Below are 11,326 nucleotides of genomic sequence, written 5' to 3' on the forward strand. Positions count from 1 at the left end.
AAAGAAAACTGTCATTTTTCTATTGAATGCAATAGGTACTATATGCCCTAAAAATAAATATTTTTTTCTCCATTAGAATTAATATATTTCCGCTTTGATGAGAAAAAGTGTGTCTTTTAAACATATTTTGCTTTTCTTGAATTCATCCTCATGCAAATAATTTTGTGTTTCCTTCCTGAAAACTGTCTAGAATTTTGATGGTACCCCAAGGTCAGTCTGGGAAAATAGCAGTTTTAAAATTACAAACCAAACCTTGGCATGATGTTGAAAACATTATCCTGCCTACAACAAAAGAGTCCTTGGATCAAACCATCTGTTTTCTTATCGTGCCAGCATTTGAAAAGTGGAGATTTTGAAAATACAACTGAATACAACCATCTCTGCACCATTTCAGTGAGAGAGTAGCCTGACCAAAAAAAAGAAAAGAAAAAATCTATTGCATTTTCTAGCATGTTTGTAGATATAGATTGAATAAAATGTTCAACAGAATAAATTCAAGTTACAGAATAAAAATGGGAAACAAATGATAATAGGAAAGTTGAGCATAGTGCTGCAACATCCTGTTTCTCTTTTACTTAAATCATCATCATCATCTGTGCTATGACACACCTTCCTCCTCTCTTAACCGGAACATTTACTAGGAAGCAAGGAAGGTGGAGGGGGTTGGAGAGAGGCCAGGTGTTTGACTCAAGCCTGGCCACAGACCCATAAGGACCAGCTCCTTGGTGATGTGGTTCCAAGGTTGTGTCACACACTATTGATTGCCTTTCAGCAGCACTTCCCCTGCTTCCTTGCTAGCAAACCTCGATTTTGCTTAGTTCTCAATCTGCCTAACTCTAGGGGATAACTCATGATTGATCTCCTTCAACTCTTAGCTACTAAAGGTGGGGGAATAACTCAGTTCTGGCCTATGTGACGTAAGGGGAGTCTGCTGGGGGCTCTGGGCAAGTTTTCGCCTTTGAGTCCACCCTATTGCCCCTTCCATTTCCTTCTTTGAATGTGAGGATATGATGCCAGGAGGTGCTGCAGTCCTTTAGGTAATCATAATGAGAATACAAGCCAGTCATAGAGACTAACTCAGTGGCGTGGCAATGTGGACCCACTCCTGAAATTCCCACCTCTAGACTTCTTCTTACAATCATAGATGACTTTATTGGCTAGGATATTCTTGGACTTTCTGTTACTTGTAAGGAAAATCACCCAACTGGTAATAGGGACTTCCACAAGTAATTTTACCCCACCTGGGTGCTCCCCTCTCCCTCACCCCCACCCCATCACACCACCTGGACAAAAATAATGCTGCACATTGAGAACCACAGAACGCCAGAGCTGCCCGTCATTCTACATCTTCAATTAACAGTTGATATAATGAGAAATTAAGAAGTGACTTCTTTTGTTTAAGGGGTTGAAACTAGTGAGTGCAAATGCCCACGGGAAAGGGGAAAGACACATCAGGCATTTGACTTTGGTGTGAGTGATTCCATCAGAATCATTTCCTAGGAGCAGGTTTGTCTGTGGACAGAGAACATTCAGCTCTAGGAACCTGAGTTGAGGAAGTTATCTTGAAGAAGGAGCAAGATACAGAAAAGGGAATCTGGAGGCTCTGTGATCAAAGTCTTCTTCAAATGGCTAGGAAGATGGAGAAGGCATTTTTCCAAATTGCTTTCCAGAAATGCACAATGAGTGTTTCCTCCAGAAGGCCGGAGACTTGGGCTTCACCAAAACCCCGCGTTGCCATTCGCTGCTCTGGGTGGCTGAGGTGCTAGGCATGGGGAAGGAGAAGGTTCATAATATCTCATGGAAAAGATTTTCTTAAGTTAAAATAAATATAGCAAGTCCTCACTTAATGTCTTTGATAGGTTCTTGGAACTGTAAGGAAAAGACATATAGCAAAACCAATTTTAACATAGGCTAATTGATAGAAACAGAATTTCCTAGGCATTTCATTAAGATTACTTAGGGGCATCAGGGACCAATTTCAAAGGCTGTAAATATTTTCTAAACTTCTGCATTCCAATTCAATTCTTCCATGTGTATGAGACAACCAGAGTATTCAATTTATTTAAATTGTTGTATTTAAATTTATTTAAAATTTTCTTGGAATTTTGTCAACCCCCTTATTTTCCCCCCTCAAACTTTCATGAAAACCAAGGTAATTTTGATCAGGGAGAATGTATTCTTTTAACTTTATTGCAAAAAGAATACATGTTTACATCCATGACAGTTCTCTAGATTGAATATCCCTACTTCTATTTAACAAGGTGTGTAGGATATAGTAGGTACTCAATAAATATTGGTGGGAAGAATGTATGAAGAAATGCAGGAAACTTAGAAATACAGAAAACAAGTTTAGAGAAATCACCCGTTTTTTATGTTCATTTGTAGACAAGTCAGCTAGGGTACCAGAAATATGTTTTCTCTACATATTTTAAATTATTCATTCCTTATCCTATAAAGGGGAAGCCTATTGTTGTTGTTTTCTGAAAATGCTGGAGTTGCTTTTGTGGATTGTTTTTTGTTGTTGTTGTTTTGTTTCGTTTTTTTGTTTTGTTTTGAAATCTCAACTGTATCATCCTTTAGTATAATGAAGAGTAAAGGAATGTAAGCTGCTCCTACAAGTCTGCACATGGGATGGAAACAAACCCAAGTGTCCTAACTGCCCTTGCAAATTTCCCTACTCTGTTATATGGGTCAGACTAAGACATTTGGTAGAGCTTTATAGTTCAGCTAGAACAACTTAAAAAGCTGATGTAACCGAAGTAATAATAAATGTTCTCCTTCATATGTTATTACATGGATAAATGTGAGTCATGACATATTGGGGTTTTCTTTTGCTCACTTGAAGAGTGATTTGTGCACTGGCATTACCAAGCTTGTTTCAGGGGCTATTGGAGTTGTGCCTGCAGCTCTGGAAGTAAATGAGGAGTCTGTCATTGAGGCTCCCTGAAAATGTCCTCATTAGACACATCATTTAGCAAAAATGGTATTGATGTTTCTGCGCAGATCCCAGGTTGGGCACCCATTCCAGTAAATCATCTCCTGTAGATTATCTACTTTGGTCAGGGCTAAGATTTCTACTCAGAAACACTAGGGGAAAATAATTTAAATAGAGTTTAGTTTTAAGTTTCATTGGAAGGACAGTATAAAATTTTATTACAACCATCAACAGGGAGCCATAAAGGAATGCAATAGGACTTGAGTTTGAATTATAGTCTGTTTCTGATCATGGATGCTCACATTACTTGTACACTGGCTTATCCTTACCCTTGGCAAAACTGACCCTGGGAAACACAGGAAAATAAAGTTTGTCTTGAGTTTCAGTTTTCCCATTAGCTTTTCATTTAACAAATATGTATTAAGCACATATTTTATGCCAAGTATCATTCTAGGTGTGAGGGGCCCTGCAGACAACAAACCAGAGTCCCTGTCCTTAAGGCAAATACTATAAACAAATCAATACAAATGTGTAAGATGAAACTTGGTATCCATAAATGCTATAATGAAAAATAAAGAAGGATGAGGGGTTGAGAGTGATATTTTAGATAATGGTCTTAAAAGGGGAAGCATTTCTGAGCAGGGAAGTGGGTGAATTGAGGAGTCAGCCTTGACTATGTAGAGGAAGAGGTTCTAGGCTGAAGGAACAGCAAGTGCAAAGGACCTGAGGCCCATAATGGGCATGTAAGGTCCAACAGGAAATCCAGTGTAATGAGCAGAGTGAGCAAGGGTCAAGTGTGTGAACTGTGGTCAGATAGACAGCCAAGGCTATGATCATGCAGGACTTGGAGGCCACAGAGAGGCTCTGAGTTGGTTCTAAATGACAGTGTTGTGACTAAGTTATTGCAAGAGTGACACATTCTGATTTGCCTTTTAAAAGAACCCTCTTGTTGAGGTTAGAGACTACATTATGTGGGGGACGGGGTACAATGCAGACGGGGGCTAAAAATAGGAATTGAAAAATCATTGAGGTGTTTATTGCAGAAATCCTCTCCAGAGATGATTGTATTGGATCAGAGAGAGGATTTTTTACTGGATTGGATATGGGGTGGAAATTAAAGAGAAAAATGAAGGATAATTCTGGTTAAGAGTCTCAACAACTCAGTAGTACTGTTTATTAAGATGAGAAATCCCAGAGAAAAAGCAGGTTTGGGTAGGTGTGGATAAGTTATCAAGAGGCCAATTTTAGATAAAGTAAGTGTGACATCCTAGGGGAATTCTTCTTAAAGATAAGCCCTTTGAACACAGCTCTCATTTTTAAAAAAGAGATCAAGAGGGAAAAGGCCTGGTAGGATCATCTCATGTGGCCTTATGAGGCCTTATCCTGTGGGGTCCTCAGAGATTGGGGAGCGGCTGCCCCTGCTGCTCTCATAGACGCATATGGTTGCTGGTGCTGCTGGTTCATCGAGGTTCCATGAGGTGGAAGGAGACACATGTGCTCAGCGTTCTACAACAGTACAACACCCAGAAGAAGAAGATGGCGGTGAGGACAAAGTGATTGTCTGTCATTCTAGTAGCCCGAGAACTACATAGTGTGGAAGACTGAAAAGAAAGGCCAGCCTGAGTACCATACTTTGGATTCTATCTTATTTCTACTTCATAATGTGTACCTTTCTCACATTGCTGTTTATGCCCTACTGCAACCACTGAAAACATTCCTGGATTAGAAGACCTGACTGAAAAGATGTAATTGGATATCCCATGTTGAAACATCCATGTTGACAAGTATAGACAGAAGTGTCCCCCTAGAAATAGGTCTTCAGGCATCTGCTCTAGGTGAATGAGCAGCAGATGAAGTTTTAGCAGAAGCAAAGAAATCTCAAATTGAAGATTAAGAATGTGTGCACCTTGATAAAGAGATATTGACCATAGGGGAAGGGGGTGGAAGGCAGATAGAGAGGGTAAAGGAGGGGTCAAACATATGGTGATGAAAGGAAACTCAACTTTGGGTGGTAGGCACACAATGCAATATGCAGATGGTGCGTCATAGAATCGTACACTTGAAACTTATATAATGTTATTACAATGACACCCCAGTAAATTTACTTTTTTAAAAAGAAAAAATTGGCTGCTTGTTTGAATGGGCCCAAAGAAGGGATTGTACAACCTGAAGAGATTAGATCTTTGTCTAAAGCTAAGTCAGTGGAAAGAATTGCTGCCAAGTTAAAATTAAGGCTAAGAAATTATGTGCAATCGAGTCTAATCTAGATGATGATATGCCTGCCCTAAGCAGAGGCATTTGGGGGGATGCTGAGGTAACTGGAACCCAAGATATTGTCAGCAGAGCTGGGGGGAGGGGTGTCAGAAGTACAGTTAATCATTTCCAAGAATATTTTTGCAATTTTTTCTATCTATAAATTCTATAGAAGAACAGTGACTGGCCCCAAATACAGTGCCTGTGGATCCCATGTTATGTACCAAATAACTGAGCTCAGCTGCCTACATCAGATATGACCAGGGGAGAATCAAAGAAATAGAAAGAATGGAAGGCTCCAAAATGGACACTCCAGTGCCTACCCCTGTAGTCCCCGGAAATCTGTAACTGAGAATGAAGCATCTGCCCGAAGGACTCAAGCTCCTGAAAACAGCCCGTTCTAGACCAGTTTCTCAAGCCAGGTTTCCCCAAACCTAGAAGAAAGGATCTCGAGTGCCCATTGGGAGCTACCACCTCTTTAATAACCATGCTCAATGCAAAAGATCTTCCACAGGGTCTGAAATGTGTCCTTATCATTTGAAAACCAAGATTGCCAATGAAAAAATGAGACCATAATTCAAAGCAGACAAGAGCAGATGCAGCCAGAGGCCACTAAGCTAGTGCCCAAGCTCCTTACAGAGCAGACCGGCCCTGAGGTGCATGCTGTAAGTGGTGGGACCCAGCTGTGGCAGTTTTTGTACAGGATCCTGCCTGTTAGTTCGCAGACTGGCTTTTGCCTGATGGATCACCAGTTGATATATTTGCCGAAACTGAAGGCTTTCATCTCAAGTATGATGAAGTTTGTCTAAATGCAATTGTTCAGGAAGGGGATGGGATGGTGTTAAAACTCAGCTATCACAGCCTTTGAACAGATGCGCTTCTTACAGTTCTGAGAAACCTTTACTGCTACACAATAGAGCATACATCCTGCTTAAGATCCTGAAGTAGTTGGTTTCTCATTTTCCTGGAAATTTGGATTAAGAAGCATGGATGTACCTTCATCTAACGGCCGAGACTCGCGCTTTATAAATTTGCCCCAAACTCACAAATGAAGAAGTCACAGATTGAGCTTTTATAAGATCTCATTTAACACTTTGTGGAGAACCCTGACTGATATAGGTTCTGTGGCTTTTGTCTTTTCCAGTTTCCTCCTCCCAACTCCTGCTGTTCTTCCCTATTTCTTCATCTGTCCAGAAGCCCCCCCACACCTCCACCCTTGAGTTCAGGGTCCTGCATCTAATAGAAGCCCTTCCCACACCACCAGCTATGCTATGCGACTGCTAATTGAGAAGCAGTTTGAAAAACAAGATATTATTTGTTATTCTTACAGCAAATTTTGTAATTACCACGATTGCTGCTTAGCGCATGTTGAAATCACCATTAGCCTGAAACCTAACCCCTGACTGATCTGTGTCTAATCGCAGAATGGAGTGGCAGTGTTGTAAATGTCACCCCACTCCACTGTTCTGACAGATGCCCTCATTAAGGTCGAGGAGAAGAAATTTAAATATCAGGGTTGAGCTCCGGAGCAATCATGTCATCTCTATTGATCGCCTAATGAAAATGTATGGCATTTTACAGGGAAGAGATAAGCCGACGGGAGATGCTGGCTTCCACAGCTGTGCTCACGCCATTTTCAGGAATTCCCCCCCCCCTCGCCCCCCACACACACACCCCTTACCTGTTCTTACAGTGCATTTAAAAGTCTCCTCATTGCAGAAAGCAGAGTGGGACTGAAGAGAGGTTGGGCACTTCAGTCTGTAATCTCACTAGTGAGTAATATTAATAACATGTAGAGACGCATCCTCAGAACCCCAGAAGTCAAACTGTAGAGGCCAAAGTAAAGGGAAGATGAAACCTTTGCTTGATCTGCTTGGCTAGACTAGGCCTGTGCTATTTTCCTGGGGTCCTGCCGATGTGATGTTTAATAGCAACTATAAAATATTCAAATGGGGAAGATAAATATGAGCAGAGGAACCGTCACACAGTGGCAAACTATTAACACCTCAACAAGAAGCAGGGATGTGTAGCACATATTTGAAATGGGTGAGAATTATGTCACCGACAGCATCTAATTTACAGCCGTGAAAGGAAATAAAAGTTCCCGAGAAGCCATGGCAATGTTCCTGGCTGACTGTGGACCCTGCTCCCGGCAGCCCGCAGCCTGGCAGTAGTTTAAGGAGATGCACGTTACTTGCTAAACAAGAAGCTCCCTGTTTTCTTTTAAAATTAATCATGAGGGTGGAAAGAGAAAAGGGGCTCCCCCTGCCCCTATATGGTCCAGAGACCTTTGAGCTCCACCGCACACAGAGAGCCAAGCAGACCTGGCACCTGCGCAGAAAGTCCTCCCTGACTTCCCACCTAACGTGGCCCGCACCTCACAAGTCTCGCCAGGTCCTCACTGCGGGTTCTCCCCAAAGCCCATCCCTGCCCAAGGAGGGCAGTCTAGCAGCTGGTAAGGCATCAACCTGGAGTGGGCAGCCTGCATCTGTGACGTGCCAGCGGTGGGACCTTGGGCAGGGGACTTGATTTTTCTCTGCCTCAGTTTCCTCTTTTGAAAAATGGAATTAAGAAAGCCAGCTTCATAGGATTGCTGGGAGGATTACATTTGCCATATTGGGTTTGTGAATAAAACAGGTAGGTAAAGGTGCTGCCTGGTTATTTGTTGTCTCCCCATTAGAACATAAGCTTGAGGGGGAAAGGGCCTGCTTGGTGCTAAGTGTGGTGCCCTGCACACAGTAGGCTCTCCATGAAGACCTGCTGAAGGTGTGGCTGGTCCTGCCCTAATCTTCCTCTGTGTGCCTTTGTTTGGTTCCTCTCCCTTGTTTCACTGCCTTCTTTTTTCAAATGACCTTGTTTGGGTCTTTGGCTTATGTATTTAATGAAGGACTCACCGAAATATTTTATATCAACAAATTATATAGGAATTTTATCTTGTTAAAAAAAAAGGTATTACTTTCTGAGATCTTACAGTTTAAGGCCTATAGTTTCTCTGGTCCAAATATATGGTCCAAATACAATACTCAATATGTATTTCAACTATAAATAAGGTCATGAGACATTGCTTAAGAAAGCACTCTGGGCTGAGCGGTGAGACCAGTGGGATCAGGGTAAGATAGGAAAGGCAGGGTGGGACCAGGAAGTAACAGCCTTCGTGCATGCCTTGGAAGGGATGGCCCACCTCCCCATCTTCAGGATGAAAGGGTGGCAGCTTTATCTGGGTCTTCTCTGGTGAGGAGAGCCACACAGCACTGCAGGCACGAACAGAAGTTGTGGCTAGATTGGGGTCCTATTCTAGTGAAATGAAGGGGCAGGAAAAGCCAACTGAATTGAAGCAGGTCCATAGTCAGCAACAGAATTCCCATGCCGTCCCACCCCACACATGAGGCCTGTGTTTTAGACCCAAATTTTACTCCAGCAGGAAACTGGAGGACTAATCAGAGACCAGGGCACAACCCCAGCTGAGTGGTAACCGGACACTCTGAATGGTCTCTGTGCAGCTCAGAACCCTGTCTGTGAAACCCTCAATCTTAGGCTTTTCTCATTCCTTGGGCTGGGCTGTGCATCTGAAAACCAACACCCTCAGTTCCCAAAAATGTCCCATTGCTTTAAATATTTTCCTCCTTTCCATTTTCTCTATTTTCTTTCAGAAATTCATATTTAAGTCTACCTCCTAGTTTGATCCTCCAATTTTCTTGTTTCTTTTCTATTTTCCTACAAGGATTCTGGGATTTTGTTTTATTTTTATTTTGTCTTACTTCATGGTCTATTTCCTTAAGTTTATACCTTAGCAATCTTATTGATTTTTCCATTTTAGCTTTCAAAATGTAACTTCCAAGAGCCTTCCATTTGTGTTTCATAGACAGAATGTGCTCTCTTGTCTTTCTTGGAGGAGTTTAATCTATAATAATAAAAGCATAATATGCTAATTAGGCCAGATGTCCTTCTGGACACCCTTCCGGACAAAGCCGGGGCTGTGAGGGAAGCCCCAGTCCCAAGTGTCAGAGGGAAGCCCGAGTCCCAGGTGCCAGAGGGAAACCGGTGCCAGCAGCCAGGGGAAGGAAGGCCTACTCTTCATGAATTTCATGCACCGGGCCTCTACTTATAAGATGTTTGGGTATGTTTATTTTTTCTCTTATCTGTATAGTTCCTGGATCCTTTGAGTTCCTTTTTATCTTTTTACTTTTTTGTTCTTGTCTTTCATGTTAGATGCTTCCCTTGACATCTGCCCATCCTTGGCTATTCTTACTTGTTGACATAAAAGTGAAGCCCTTGACAGCTGAGAGAAGCTCTGTGGGTGGTGCTGGCCCTTGGTTCCCAGTGAACCTCATGGTGGGGTGATAGTTGGAGACAGCAGTTTTGTGGAGTGACTATCAAATATTGTTGTCTACATACCTGTTCTCCTGCCCCAATCTGTTTCTCCAGAGAGGAGACCTCAACTTTCCTGCCTAGAGAGTTAAGCCTGGTTACCACTGTTCTGGGAAGAGGTGAACCTGGGGTGGGGAGGGCTCAGCACTGGATGCGTGGACCTACACTGAATTCTCTTGCTTCCATCCTCTGGCCTGCCCTCCCCCATCTGGTATTCCTGAGTTCATCCCCTCTGAGAGAACTTCAGAAAGTTCAAGTTTTTCCAGCAAATTCTAAAATTCACAGTGAATAGTTTACTCAGTTGGATAATTTTTCAAAGGTTGCAAATTAGACCTTAAGAACATTTTTTTCATGCATCCTTTTATGAGGACAATGGTGAAAAGGGCTATAAAGTTATAAAAACTGGGTTGCACAAGAGCTTAGTCATGCCGGTTGGTGTTTCCACATGGGTGCTCACAAGGCCCTTTGGGGTGCAGGACAGAGTGAGGTGGGCATGGAGGGGGGTGCCTGGGGACACCATGTGTGCTCTTGTCCTGGGCCCTAGGGACAGGTTGTTTGGGAAAATTACCTTTGCCAATAAAATGAGTGGGGCTGAGAGTGGGATTTCTAGCTCCCTTCCAAGTCATCTATTCCATCTCACAATAATAAGCCCATCTCATTCTGATTCCTGAGAAAGCTAGAATGAGTCATGTACAGACATGATAAATTCTACTTCAGAACACTGAGGTGATATGACATGAATGCTTTGAATCATAAATAGCAGCAGCACCTCCCACCTGATACAGTTTGGGGAGACAAATGAATAGCAGTGTTACCTGTGCTCGGCTTTCGCAGTCATTTGAGCTTTCCTTTCAGGCATGAAAGGCAAGGGCTGTAAAAATGTGTCTTTTAAGGTTGGTTAAGATTGGAATTCACATTGGATTCACAAAATCTACATTACTAGTATACATTTAAGAAATAAGAGTGAGACAAGCCAGTTTGTGTGGCTGGGGATGCATTTGAATGTGTAATTACACACGTCCCGTACAAAGAGCAATTGCAAAAAGCGTGTTGATACAGTGTGCTGGGGTCTGTGAGGTTTGTAGCTAATGTTTAGCTGATACACACATGTTTACACACACACACATGCACAAACACACACACACACACATACACAAGAACTCTGTCCTTGCAAATGTGTGGGAATGTACTTCAACACTACCTTTGTATGCATGGAAATGTTCTTGTAATCAATCTTATGAGATACTGGGAAATATTTCAGCAAAAGATAAAACAATAAGCAGAATATATTACTTCTCTGCCCTAGCCAATTTTGCTCAGTGGATAGAGTGTTGACAGAAGGGTCCCGGGTTCGATTCTGGTCAAGGGCACGTTCCTAGGTTGCAGGCTCCTCCCCGGCCCGGGGCCCTGGTCAGGGCTTGTGCAGGAGGCAACCAATCGATGTGTTTCCCTCACATTGATCTTTCTCTCTGTCTTTCCCTCTATCTCTAAAAATCAATGGGAAAATATCCTCAGGTGAGAATTTAAAAAAAAAGAATATATTATTTCTCAGAAAACTTGTGGCTTTCAACGAGCCGCCTCCTCTCTTCTTCACACCCACTCCTCCCGCCCTCAACCTTAGAATGAGAACTCTCCTAATTAAAAGGCTTATTTTTTAAAGGCTTTTGTCTGCAATTTGTAGGGGCAGTCTCTGCTGTGGCTCCCTGGCACCCTTCCAGATCTCCACACAGACCACGGAGCCCACGCCCAGCTGCCCTCTGACTTGTCCTG

General features: G+C 42.5%; 1 pseudogene; it reads left to right on the top strand.

Annotated features, from left to right (window-relative positions):
* The first annotated feature begins 4,408 nt into the window (after window positions 1–4,408).
* LOC102755968 lies at window positions 4,409–6,056 on the top strand (annotated as a pseudogene).
* Window positions 6,057–11,326: the final 5,270 nt, after the last annotated feature.

This window comes from Myotis davidii, unplaced genomic scaffold (assembly GCF_000327345.1).
Source record: "Myotis davidii unplaced genomic scaffold, ASM32734v1 scaffold104, whole genome shotgun sequence".
NCBI lineage: Eukaryota > Metazoa > Chordata > Mammalia > Chiroptera > Vespertilionidae > Myotis > Myotis davidii.